The 13024-nt window shown below is 40.9% G+C and overlaps 1 protein-coding gene across 1 annotated transcript in view; it reads right to left on the reverse strand.

Moving 5' to 3' along the window:
* Nucleotides 1-12971, reverse strand: part of rnf19b (ring finger protein 19B) — a 55097-nt gene extending 42126 nt beyond the window's left edge. Inside the window, exon 1 of the mRNA XM_028597320.1 lies at nucleotides 12731-12971. The gene's annotated coding sequence lies outside the window, so the exon portion shown is untranslated. The remainder of the gene's footprint in view (nucleotides 1-12730) is intronic.
* Between the last annotated feature and the right edge of the window lie 53 nt (nucleotides 12972-13024).

Here is a 13024-nt window from a genome sequence, read left to right on the forward strand (position 1 = left end):
TCGACCATGGAAGCTCACAATAATTATAGAGTAATAGCCGTCAAGCCTAGAGCAGTAACCCCTGAGTATGAAGACATTCCAGAGATGGAAAATATGAGTAGTACAGTAATACGGGTCAAGCCTAGACCAGTAACCCTTGAGTATGAAGACATCCCGGGGATTGAAAATAATTATTCAGTACTAGTCGTCAAGTCTAGATCAGGAACCCCTGAGACTGAAGACATGCCAGAGATTGACAATAATAATACAGTACTAGTTGTCAAGTCTAGATCAGGAACCCCTGAGACTGAAGACATGCCGGAGATTGACAATAATAATACAGTACTAGTTGTCAAGTCTAGATCAGGAACCCCTGAGACTGAAGACATGCCGGAGATTGACAATAATAATACAGTAATAGTCGTCAAGTCTAGATCAGGAACCCCTGAGACTGAAGAAATCAATGTCATTCTCCCAGCGATCGAATCCTTTTCTAAAAGGATGACAAAGGAACAGTGGGGGCTGATGAATTTAGGCACCCCTGATCAAGCCACTAAAGTTTTGTTGGCAGAACTACTTTTGGACATAATAAGATCACTGTCACAAGCCTTGTTAAAGGCTAGGAGCCAAAATGTCATCTTTTCTGAGGAGAATGTTCTGTCCAGTATCGGCAACAAACTCTCTGAGAGTTTTGGTAAGGTTTTGAACGTTGACGGCCAAGTCCCCTGTGTCAACTCTATATCATTGACCAACTTGCTTGCTAAAGAGGTTGCAGATATTTGCAACTCTTCCACTACCGAGCACATTGCAGAGTCGCACACATTGCGTGTCACTCCCTCCAAAAGACTAAATGCAATGGTTTGTCATGCCTGCAAAATGTTGAAGTCGTTCACAGCCAGGATGAAAATCTTCTGCTCATCTCGACCACGTAGTCAGAGACAAAGTCCGACCGCCGAGGAAGAACTAATTGTGGAAGATGAAGAGAAGGCAGCCCCTGATGTCCGCTCTCTGTCACCGTTTTCAACCACAGCTATGGAACCAGGAACCCCGGAGGTCTCACCAAAGGACAGCTCTGAGATGACAACAGCTCAAGCGGTCGAATATATAATCAGGGAGGAGATGAGTAAGATTACTGAACCTCTTCTGGACGAAGTGCCAGCCGCAGAGTATGAGGAACTAAAATCTGAAAGCTCTCAGGAGATTTCAACTTTTGCAAAAGACATTGCTCAGTCAATTGCCAAGAGTTTGGACGAGACAGATGCCGCAGAACAAAAGCCGAAGCGTAAACTGTGCATGGAAAAAATTGGAACCATGATCAAAACCTTTTTTGCAAAGTGCTTTGTCAAAACTTGGATTCATCGTATGCTGGTGCAACTGAAGGCCAAATTCCACCAGGGCTCCACAGTTGAAAGCGGGCAGTCAGTGTCGTCACTCCAAGATGATATTGACTCTCTGCTTCAGCCACAGCATGGTGGAAAAGCACGCTGTGGAAACGAAGTCACTGTATTCCGGGACCTCAAGAAGATTTCCACTGGTAAAGATTTGGTATTCACAAAGGCGCTATGTGATCTCCTCTCCAGACACATCTCACCTGGGATGGCGCCCAATATTATCCCAGATGCAATTAGAGAGAAGGCCTCTCACAGGACACATCCTGACATGTATGCTGACATACAGAACAAAATGTGGAGTTTCCTGGGAATGCTGAGGTGGTGGCTGAACACTAAGGTCGGCGGCCACAGTCGAGAAGCTCTAGGCCGATTGAAAATCAATCAATGGCACCAACACACATCACACCAACACAGTCAGCAGGGGCGTGTGAGGACGCAACAATAAAGACATCAAGAAACAAAATGTCCATCAAGGTGGTCATGCAGAAGCTGCTTACACGCCTATTCAAGAAAGCAAAAGTGGACTTCAACCTTAAAAACCCTGAGGACTTCATAGACCGCCTGCTGGAAAAAACATGGGCCCAAGTCGAGGGTGTCGATTTCCATACCACCACAAAAACATTCAAAAACCTCGACAAGGACATTTTCAAAGACGTATGAAGAAGTGGGGCAGTGCAGAAGACATGCTGGTCTCTGTGAATTTAGGGGATCCAGCACTGGAAGACTCTATTGCCTGCTGTTTCAAAGCTCACCTGATGAAATCACAGAAAACAGGGTTCTTCTCATCTGTGTGTAAAGCCATCTCCAATATCTGCAGGTGCAGAATCAGGGTTAGTGTTATACGTACGTAAAACGTTGTCTGTCTACTATGTTAGGGTTTTCCCGGTGCTCCGAGTGTTTCTCCCACAATTAGCATATAAAATAAAAAAACATTAGCTTAGACATAGTAGACATCTTAGAGGAAAATGTGATTTTTTCCTTCAAACTTAATGTCATAAACAGCTCCGGTCCTGCCTCATATCCACGTCTCCACCTCGTCCACTGGCCTCCGCCCTTCGTGATGGAGGGACAGGGGCCAGTGGAGCAGGAGGTTACCTGGATATGAGGCAGGACTTAAGCTCTTAGAGTTTCATCCGGGTGCTCCGGTTCTCCAACATTAGAAACATCTAACAACTAATTCAATAAAATTGAAAAAAAATATATACCTGCTTATCTCTGTTATCATTTACTATAAGAACTGTAAACATTCAACTCAGGCTGAGTTGAATGGCTGAGTCAGTTTCATTCATGAATTTCATATTTCTGTTAAGTCCTATAAAAAGGTGTTTTGAGAGAGAGAGAGAGAACACGTCAGATGTGTTCCGCAGGTAATTTGTTCACAACAGTTCACAGGCAGTGAATCTATGCCTCAGCACTTTTGGTCTTTCCGTAACACACACACACACACACACACACACACACACACACACACACACACACACACACACGGCCACCAAAAAAACTTTGGTTTCACACGTGTTAAATGAAGTCATCGAGGAAAAGCTCGTTCACACAGAAGCTTGGATGCGCTTCTAATGAAGATTTGGTTGATGTGACACTAGATTCACATCTTTTGTCACCAGTTTATTTCCTAAAACATTTGCTGTACTGAGTTTAGGTGAGGGAGCAGTTTAACACTCACTGAAAGAAAAAGAAAAATGTATCTTATCTTTACCTAACAATCTAAAACAGTGGACTTGGCTTGCCTTTCAAAGGGCATGAAATACAAACATTTTATGACGGCCACACCGGCTATCAAAACAAAGACCAGAGAAGCTCCGGTTACAACACACACAGACGGAGTGGGACTATATTCTCTGCTCAGGACGCCATTACTCCACTATATCTTTACAAAGCAAATATTTGTTTGCTGCTATATGTTAATGTTCTGAATGTCAAGTACAGCCTCTTTAATATATAACAATGCATCATGGGGCGGCTGTGGCTCAGGTTGCCTACCAATTGGAAGGTTGGTGGTTTGATCCCTGGCCCTGCAGTCTTATGTCAAAGTGTCCTTGGGCAAGACACTGAACTCGGAATTGCTCCCGATGCTGCGCCATTGGAGTGTAAATGAGCAAGAATTTTTATCTGATGAGCAGGTGGCACCTTGTACGACAGCCTTGGCGTCAGTGTGTGAATGGTGAATGGTGAATGGTTCCTGTACTGTGTAAAAGCACTTTGAGTAGTCGTTAAGACTAGAAAGCGCTATATAAATGCAGTCCATTTACAACATATTTTTATTATGTAAAATCTAAACGTGAACAGAAACTTGGAACCCTAGCTGCCAAAAGGACAATATTTATTAGTGAAATGAAGTGAAGTAGAAGTGCAAAGTAGCATAAAATACTAAAATAATGTACGTCAGAGTTGAACTTAAGTGCAGTATTTGATAATGTACTTCCACCACTTTCAGTGACACACTGCACCCTTTTTTCGGTCACATAATTAAACCATTATGTTCTCTCCTTCTGCCAAACACATTATTTATTACACTTATTATATCGCTGTTTATTATATGTCAGGCTGCTCTGCCTCTGAACTTTCTCTTTCCACTGCCTCACTCGCATGTGAAACCAAGCCCAGAAAACAACACATGCCTCGGCAAACCAATTCACCAGCAGGTTTTAGTCGCAAAATATTATATATATCAACCAAAAGCACACAAATAGTTTGATTTAAAGTCACTCACTGCAGTCACAGACAAAGAACAAAGAAGTAGTAATCTCTTTCTATTGTTTCACAAATCAGACTAAACTGATTATGCTGTTGTTGCACTCAGCGTTCAAGAGCATTTTATCACATTGGATAAGAGCATCCCCTAAAAGCCTGTTGTCTAAAGTGACTGATGACTTTGTTTTAACATGAACAGACAGATCCACAGAGAGCCACGGTCCAACAGACGGCTCGGCTTAGACTGTTTGTAGTGATACTAACTAAAACTCTGCTAATCTGAGAGCCGGGGGCCGACCAGGTGGTCCCCTTCTCAACACAGGAGCTAATATGTGTGTGAGTGTGTGTGTGTGTGTGTGTGTGTGTGTGTGTGTGTGTGTTTGGGGAGGTAACTAATTAGAGACCATCAGCTAGCAGTCACTGGGGTAACAAAGTAGACCCTGACCCTGCTGTAAAGACACATCAAAACACACAAGCTAAAACCATTGCTAGTTTTATCTTACAATCAAAAAGAAACAACCACACCCATTGGCACAGATAAATAATTACATCAGAAAAGATTGAATGATGATGGAAAGATGTTTACACACTGCTAGTTTATAATAATATGAAACGTCAGTGTGACTGTTTCACAAGAATATTGTTTTGTTCATGAGAAAATCAACACTAAAACTAGTTGGATGAAACGTGTTCTGTCATATAGAACATGAAGTACTTATTGTTTACTGTGACTATTTCACACACCTACAAGAAACACTTTCTGAACAGAAGGGCCACCGACATTAAAACGGGTTACCGTGTTATTTGTAAGCAAAATGGTTTGATTTTGGCATGTGCATATGGGGGCGAATTGATGATGAGAGTGAAAATACCGATTATGGGAGCAGCTCATACTTCTGTGGAAAAACCACCCTGATAACCAAACATGATGGCCAGCTCTTCCCAGGAATCCAAATCAACACACAAACTTGATCTACACACTGTGTACATGTGTAGATGTGTGTGTGTGTGTGTGTGTGTGTGTGTGTGTTTTGGGGAGGAAACTAATTAGAGACCATCAGCTAGCAGTCACTGTGGTAACAAAGTAAACCCTGACCCTGCTGTAAAGATGCATCCCTATCTGCGTCTCGTGCTTCTACAGAGATATCGTAGCACAACATGCTTAATAAGTTAAATAAATAAATGCTTGTTTTATAGAACAAAATAAGTACTCTGTTTTTTTACTGGAATAAAGTAGCATTACCACAAAAAAAAAATATATATATATATATTATATTATATTATATATATATATATATATATATATATATATATATATATATATATATATATATATATACAGAAATACTCCCATTAAAAAGTAAAAGTCCTGCATTTAAATCTTACTTAAACACTCACGGTAGTGCTGCACAAATAATCAAATATTAATCTCGATCACGATTGTGGCTACTCACAATTAAATGAAAATGATAGACTGTGATTTATTTACTGTTTAAAATGCGTGCTCCGCTCGTAGAAAACTCTTCTACATATCAAATCAAGCGCTTCCTAAACTGACAGCCAGCCAGCGGGGAGGGGATCGAAATGTTTTAGCTTCACTTTTGGGGAGCTGTCACGCAGTGGAGTCCAGAGTAGAAGAGTAATAATATACAAATATATACAACGTAGAGCAGACGGTCAAAATGAAAATCAAATGTCTGAAGCAGAAGGTGAACAGCTATTCTCTTTGGGGTAAAAAAAAATATATATATACTGCTTGTAGGAGATGCACAGATGAAGAAGAACTTTAATTTAAGTCTGACAACATGGAAGTGAAAGCAGTGCTCTGTTTATAACAAAAAAGATATTTTGTCCCTAAAATCAATTAATAATTGTAGTCTCAATATTGATAAAAAATAATCGTGACTATCAATTTTATTTTGCCATAATCGTACAGCCCTAACTCACAATTTTACAAAAAACGCCTCTGAAAATGCTACTTCAAAACTCCAACAGAGTATTATCATGACACGGAAGCAGTTCATTTAACAATATCGTGGGAATTTTATTTATATGTCAGTATAAGGTTGAAAAAAGAGACTTTTAGATTACAGAGACATGCATTTCTTCATGGCTAGTGTAGCTAATGAAAGCCAGTGACCAGAAGTTTTTTATGAGGAATTTGTTGTAAGTCTCACTTTGTCACACTGCACTAAGCATAGGGCAAAGCCTCGGTGCCGCTGCAAAATAACCTCGGGAAGGCAAAAGTTGTTTTAGTCATGCAACAGAAAACTCAGATTGGACAGATAGTCCAGCTAGCTGTCTGGATTTACCCTGCAGAGATCTGAGGACCAGTTAACCATAGTTCTCAGAAATCCACCGGAGTTTAAAGTTACAACACAAAGGATATCCGGCCGAAAAGAGTGATATCCTGGGGAATTTCCAGCAGCAATGAAGCAATCTCGGAAGTGGAACGTCGTGGATATAGGCTGGCATCCCCCAGCTGAAGAGGTGGTTATAAGTTTTATTGGAGCACATGGATCACCAGCACAAACTGCACAGCCTCATTATTAGTGGCTAAATGTTCCGTCTCTTAAAGAAGAGAGGTCAAGCAAACCGTCCTCACGTTAGAGGCTGTCTGTGAGACCATTTGGTCCTTGCAGAAAAACACACACACACACACACACACACACACACACACACACAAGTCAAGGCTACGTCCAGTGAGCAGAAGGACCATCTGAGTGATGCAGATTAGATATCCTGACTGATTAACTGGGTTATAATGACACATTAGAGCAGAGAGAACCGAGTGCCGGCCTCAAGCTTCAGTGTTGATTCACGGCATTCTGGGTGACCTCGCTACAGCCTCCTCCCACACAAATTAGGAATGAACTAATTAATCATTCAGAAAGGGTTAGGGTTAGGGTCAACATCCAACAGTTAGACACACAAACATTTACAGTAACACCTGAGGCCTACTTAGTACAACTGCAGTAATGTTGATGGCACGTTAGTGGAAACAACGGTCTGTTACGTCCAACCAGGAAATGTTTTAACCGATCCCTTCTCTCTCTTACTTTCATTCTCAACTGTAAAACTGTCTGATCAAAAAGACATGCCAAAGATCATCTGTAGAATTTACCTAAATATAAAAATGTTTACAAGTATAATCTCACTGGCTCTTTTCCAAAGTGTTCCACCACATCTCACAGTCTTTAATAGGAAACTGAAGTCGGCTCACTCACTAAGACCAGTGAACGACAACTGAGCAAACTCCAACTGGCTGATGAGGACTGATACCCCTTTACCACCAAGGCAGAGCTGGTGCTGGTTCGGAGCCAGAGCCTAGTTTCAAATCGGTTCTTTGTTTTTCGACCACTAAAGCACCAGCTCCGAACCAGTAAAAGTGGTTCTTCACTAGCACCAAATCATTGCTGGGCCAGAAGTAAGAACCGCTTACGTCAGCAGCTGGGGGCGGGGTTACCGTGACCAACAAGACGAACAGAAACTTGTGACCGCCATTTTTGAATTATCAGATAAACAAGATGGACACGATTAAATAAAACCAGCGGTGGTCAGAGGAGGAAACGAGCTGCTTTCTTGCGCTATAAAGGCGAGAAGCGCAAGCCATGAACATCAATAGCAAAGCAACGTCCGCCATTGTTGATGGTGTGTTTGTGTTTGGCGACGCCACGCTAACGTTGAAAAGATGAGACGTATACAGTGACGTAAGACCTGGCTCTGTGCCGGCTCTTTAGCCTGTGGAAAAGCAAACCGGTTCTTTGGAGGCTCATCAGTCGAACCAACTCTGAAACGGCACTAGTTCTAGCTCTGAACCAGCACCTGGTTCTTGTTGGTGGAAAAGGGGTATCTGAGATGCAACTGCAAGCTCCAGAAAAAGTAAACTTTGTTGTCAAATACATTTTGAGTGAATATTTTGATCATTCCCAAATTCAAGAATTAACTTTCTAAGCAGCTCTGTGAACTTGTACTTAGCTAGCATGTCAGCATGTGACAATGCTAACATGTTGATGTTCAGTTTTGCATTTATTTGATCATAAAGCAAAGTATTGGATACATTTTTGACATGATGATGGCTCTAGTTGAAAAGTTAAGTCACCAAAGTTATTACAAATCATCTTGAGGAGGAGATTAAAGTGTGTACCAAATGTCATGGCAATTCATCAAATAGCTGTTAAAAAATTTCAGTTCAGGACCAAAGTGGTGCACTGCCATCCCCAGAGCAATGCTAGCATGCCTATAAACTAAGCTTTTTCTCACACTCATGTATGTTTACAACAGACAGGAACTCAGCTGGCAGAGCTCCCAGCCTTTCTCTGAAACAGTAAGTGGGAAACTGGGCAAGAACAAACAAATACCTCATATTCACTCTGAACAGCTGAAGTTTTCGGAGTTCATATAAACACACAAAACCAATATATTAAAATCCAAACGCACAAGCTGAAACCATTGCTAGTTTTATCTTACAATCAAAAAGAAACAACAGTCCCGTCAACCACACCCGCTGGAACGGATAAATATGTCATCAGAAAAGATGAAATAATGATGAAAAGATGTTCACACATTGCCGGTTTATTATAATATAAAACTTCAGCGTAGACTGTGACTAGCATGCAAACATTAAAAAAACCGAAGCTGTTTCACTTTCATGAATGTTGTTTTGTTCATGAGAAAATCAGCACTTCCAGTAAACTAGATGGATGAAACGTGTTCCGTCACACAGAACATGAAGTACTTATTGTTTTCTGAACAGCAGGGCCACCGACATTAAAACAGGTTACCGTGTTATTTGTAAGGAAAGTGGTTTGATTTTGGCATGTGCATATGGGGGCGAGTTGATGATGAGAGTGAAAATACCGATAACATTATGTATATACTGTATGTGCCACCCCATCGTGTTTATTTATCTTGATTGTTATAGTTTACATTTTCTATTTTGTTGTTATTTTCTATTTTACTATTTCAATTTTATATTTCTCTTTGTCTGTGATTTAACGGTCATATTGAGAGCTGCTGAACTGCGTTTTGTTGTTGAAAACAATGACAATAAAGATCTAATCTATTCAATCTCTTCTAATGGAAGTAGTTCTTATTACTTCTGTGGAAAAACCATCCTGGCAACCAAACATGATGGCCAGCTCTTCCCAGAAATCCAAATCAACACACACACAAACACACACACACTTGATCTGCACATTGTCTGTCTGTCAGTGTGCATGTGTGTGTGTGTGTGTGTGTGTGTGTGTGTGTGTGTGTGTGTGTGTGTGTGTGTGTGTGTGTGTGTGTGTGTGTGTGTGTGTGTGTGTGTGTGTGTGTGTGTGTGTGCATGATGCAGCTTAACCTTACTTGCATCCTACGCCCTAATGTGAATGCCAAATTAATTTTAATAGAATAAAATATGTGCGTGGGAGAATACGTATTTAACTATTGTTGACGTTTAAACACCCTTTTACAGTGGAAATTACCACTTTAATAGTCTCGCTTTGCCTGACCATCCACACGCTGCGAAGCGGAGGAGGGTCTGGCTACTCCAGCATTGCAGGATGGGAGGAAAACGTGGTCTGGTTAATTGGCATTTCTTTAACCCAATCACAATCATCATGGGCGGCGCTAAGCTCCGCACACAGCCGCTGCACAAACATTGTGCAAGAGAAAACTCAGATTGGACAGTCTAGCTAGCTGTCTGGATTTACCCTGCAGAGATCTGAGGACCAGTTAACCATAGTCCTCATAAAGTCACCGAATTTAATTTAATTGAATCGATGTTATTAGAATTTTTTTCGACTAATCAATTAGTTGATTTACAGAAAGAAAATCACCCAACACACACACACACATACAATTCAGAGTCCAGGGCTATAAACTGGAAGGTGAAGATAGAGCTTCTATTATTAGAGGAGTGTTCAGGAGCCATGCTGCTGAGTTGTTGAATGTTTAATGTCTGGCCTGCAGGTGTTACAGTCGCAAAGAGCAAACCTCTGAGACCCTCTCAACACACACATTTTTAAAACACCAACAGACACAAACACATACTGAGGCCTGTACAGAGACAAAGGTGAGCAGCAGTAGTAAACTAGATGAGTGGATTCAAGTTTCAGAAAGGAAACAGCAGCAAAATACACACACACACAAACACACACACACACACACACACACACACACACACACACACACACACACACACACACACACACACACACACACACACACACACACACACACACACACACACACACACACACACACACACACACACACACACACACACAATACATCTGACAACTGATGGTGTAATTCCCAGCTGTTGTCTGTAACCTAAAGCACATAATGACACAGGATCCAAAGCCTGCTCTGGATGAGGTAATGGTCAAACATACTGTATCTGACGACAGAGAGAGAGAGAGAGAGAGAGAGAGGAACTGCTCCCGACATGGACTGACCTCACATCCGTTACAAAATATGTGGTTTCTTTAATGAAATCGGGTTGGGGTTTCCAACAAAATAACATAAAGTGATTTTGTTTTGCAATAATCATATGAAGTGTTTAACTTTTAAGATACATCATACACTACAATACATTTTTGAAACGCTTTAACTGATTTGGAGTTTTGGAGGGACAGGGCCCTACATAAAAAACTACCCTGTCCAAAAGAGCTGTCTTGAAACAATATTATTTGGTTTCTTCATGTCAATTCTACGTGCAGTTTGGGGCAGAATTTGGTTCATAAACATGTGTTTAAAAAGAAACCAAAAGATATCCAGGATTCAAGGTTAGTTGGAGTACTGATCTCAAACCAGACCAGCTCAAAGTCACATATATGTCTTTATATTTTATTTAATACTGTATTTCTACAACCGATGCTAATACTTTAGAGTTGAAAATCAGTCCAGTAATAGAGCTTTTTCACGGCAGACATTTTAACTTGTCGTAGTAGGAAAAGCCCAGGTGAAATTGATAACATTAACAATGGCTCGGTTCCATTATGTGTCCCAGTAAGTTATTCTAGTAAGCACTATTACAGGACCTTCATAAGTGGAATGCACCTATTATTAATTTTATTAATAACACCTGTGCTTTTCCTACCATGACATGTCAAAATGTCTGCCATTAAAAAAAAACTCTATTAACCAATACAATATATTAGCCAATATTCTTCTTTTTTTTAACATAAATGCATACATACATAGAGGGCAAACATTTTTAATAAAGATTGCATTGGACTGGGTTATAAACGACTAGTTAGCGATATATGTACTGAGTCTGGTGGACAAACACACAAACTACTTTCTAAATGACCTAAAATATACCGTACATTTGTCTTTTTCTGTTGTGAACTTCCTTACTTAACAGTGGACATGTACTGTATGGCAATATGATTTTAATATTATTATTGGTTGATCTTTAGGTATCAAATTATGAGAAAAAAGCTAGCTTCCCTTCTAGCTCAAATGGAGCATCAGCTGGCTGGTGTTAACTGCGTCAGGACACTTCAGACTGTATCAGAAAAGATCTTAAGTCATGATAGAACATTTGCTATTTCTTTTCAAATGGTCAAAGCTTTCTTCCTCTGTCTGTGCAGCAAAACAAATGTCAATAGTGATCATTAGCTGTTGCTGTTTGCCTCAGTTTGGCCTTAGATTTAAACACCTGTGATCTGTTAAAACTGAACAAGTTCACCACTTCTCCTTCTAAATATCTAAACAACAATGTGATGAACTAATAGCTCATTATATACCCGTATCACCTATCACAATTGAGACCATTACGACTGCTTAACTGTTATTTAATTCCAGTCTGAAAGACAACCTAAGTTTACTGGACTAAAGCTGGTGTTTGTATATCTCTAGTATTGAATATAGTATAGTATTTTTACACAAAACCTACATATTGCAAGTTGTCTCTTCACCAAGGTTACAAAAACATTACAATGCTGGAAAATGTCACCACACCTTTTCCACCTTGAATAGCATGATCATAAAATCTGACCTCAAACCCAATAAATCCCCCAAATATTAATATATCTGTGCCTGTGGTGTGTGCCTTTATAACATTTTTACTTACAGTATATCTCTTCTGTTCTGAGCTCTACTGTCTCCTTTCCCCAGCACTCTATTTTAAACTCACATTCAGTATTAATGTATTTCTTTCTTTACAGCAAAAAAACAGCACGTCCTTAGCCCAAACAGGGACCAGGGAGTGGCAGAGCAGAAGGGAATGTTTTAAAAAAGGGAAAGGATTTTTAACTCTGAGACATCCTGGATGACTGTACTGAAGCTGAAGACATTTTGTTTTTATAGTTGTATGATTATTTCCAGACATGCAGCAGCACTGAGACTGGACACTGGTTTGGATCCTCCCTCCACGTTAACAGCCTCCCATATCATATGTTTTATGAGATTGCTCCTCTCTGTAATGAGAGATTTGGGTGGTGTTGACCCTCGTGACTGGCAGATGCAGATAATGTGTGTGTCATGCTCGTGAATAATCATACAACAAACATTTCAAATCGCAAACTGCTACGCTCCCTTTGAGGTGGCAGTTTTCCTTTTTACGTAGATGGTCTGGAGAAGCAGTAGAGCTAATTCAGTCCATGACATGTCAGACAACGGCTCATGCAGCAGAGGTGGGTTCACTGCCGGACACTTACCCTGCTCAGAACCGGGTCTCTTCGACAGGAGATGCTGGGGAGCGATGCGACGGCCACTTCGGCTCCTATCTTGGCTCCCTCCGTGCGTAAATAGATAAAGCTCTAGGTAGAAAAGGTCCTCCGTTACCGTGCCCGCCTTTCGAGTTTGGGGGCTCCTGGCAGATGAAGGCGGTCTCTATAGTCTTCCTGCGCCCCGGGAGCGCAGCGCAGAAAGTCTGTGTAATCTCCGCAGCTCGCTCCGCCTCTCCCTCTCTCTCTCTCTCTCCCTCTCTCTCTCTCTCGCCGCCACTGCCC

Source organism: Perca flavescens, chromosome 14, assembly GCF_004354835.1.
Source record: "Perca flavescens isolate YP-PL-M2 chromosome 14, PFLA_1.0, whole genome shotgun sequence".
NCBI classification, from domain to species: domain Eukaryota; kingdom Metazoa; phylum Chordata; class Actinopteri; order Perciformes; family Percidae; genus Perca; species Perca flavescens.